At 41.7% G+C, this 1,318-nt stretch overlaps 1 non-coding gene across 1 annotated transcript; it reads left to right on the plus strand.

Annotated features, from left to right (window-relative positions):
* The first annotated feature begins 339 nt into the window (after positions 1 to 339).
* On the plus strand, positions 340 to 417 carry trnak-cuu (transfer RNA lysine (anticodon CUU)). The gene has a single exon. It is a non-coding gene; the product is annotated as a tRNA-Lys (tRNA).
* Positions 418 to 1,318: the final 901 nt, after the last annotated feature.

Below are 1,318 nucleotides of genomic sequence, written 5' to 3' on the forward strand. Positions count from 1 at the left end.
AATAATTGTTTCAATCAACATTAATGCACCTACATGTATTGCACACTGAAGGAAATACAAATATATTTGCCCAGCGACTGATGAATTTAATAACTTTTTATACAACCGTAGAATCAGCAGAAAAACAGGATATTCGCCCATAGTACTTATCTAAGGAAGGATATACTTGCCTTGGAGATGGTGCAACAGAGGTTCAACAGATTGATTCCTGGGATGAGAGGGCTGTCCTATGATGAGAGATTGTGTCGAATATGCCGATTCTCTCTGGCGTTTCGAAGAATAGGAGGTGATCTCGTTGAAACGGACAATATTCTGAAGGGGATTGACAGGGTAGATGTTGACAAGCCTGGCTAGCTCAGTCGGTAAAGCATGAGACTCTTAATCTTAAGGTCGTGGGTTTGAGCCCCATGTTCGTCGATTACTGTTTCTTAAAATTTATGTTGCTTTCACAGGAAAACATCATTAATGAACCCATAATCTTCTATTATTTAGAGATATTTAGAGGGCACCTTTCAATGCTTCACAAAACCATTCCTTTCGCTACAGCCACCCGGGATCATTTCCTGGTTTGGGAAGTAACTTTGATATCACCGTTTATAATTGAAATGGAGTAATTTTATGAAGTCAGATGGATGTCCCAAAGCACTTCAGAGTGGTGTCAAAACAAATGAGTTTGTAATTAAAAACACTGAATGTCAGAAGTGGGATTCGAACCCACGCCTCCAGACCTGAACGCAGCGCCGAAGACCGCTCGGCAATCCTGACTGTTGGGTCCTTCAATTACACGTTATTACTCAGGAAAGTTTCAGACCGGGCGCTTGTTCAGGGCTGCTGGAAGGCCCAGTGATTGGGATATCCTCTCCCCCAGGGTTTTCCTGAGCCTGTGATCGGTGCACGGGGAGCTTTGGCCCGAGTCGGAGGTAGTTTGCATCCCAGGGATGGACAATAACCCTCTGAGCTCTGGAACTGGGGAAGAGCGAATAATTAATGAGTTGTTTGTGGGTTTCAAATGCAACTTAGATCTGATGGTATAAACCGATAGTGTTGTTTCACAGAATGAAAGAAATGCGAACAGGGACAATCGAAATTTCAAAAACTGAACTTTAATAATTAGTGAAACTTTAACCCTTGATGAAGTTTTATCCCCTATCTGATTTTACACACTCTGTATTTGAGTATACTAGTTTTAAAATGTTCATTGCTCATGCGACAATGTATCCCGGACAGCTTTTGTTCAATTTTATTGCAGACACGTTTTTGTTTCACAAATAATGTTTCCGCACAGGCTCGAAACAGAGACCTTTTGCGTGTGAGGCAA

The sequence above is a fragment of the Pristiophorus japonicus genome, unplaced genomic scaffold, assembly GCF_044704955.1.
Source record: "Pristiophorus japonicus isolate sPriJap1 unplaced genomic scaffold, sPriJap1.hap1 HAP1_SCAFFOLD_112, whole genome shotgun sequence".
In the NCBI taxonomy this organism is placed as follows: domain Eukaryota; kingdom Metazoa; phylum Chordata; class Chondrichthyes; family Pristiophoridae; genus Pristiophorus; species Pristiophorus japonicus.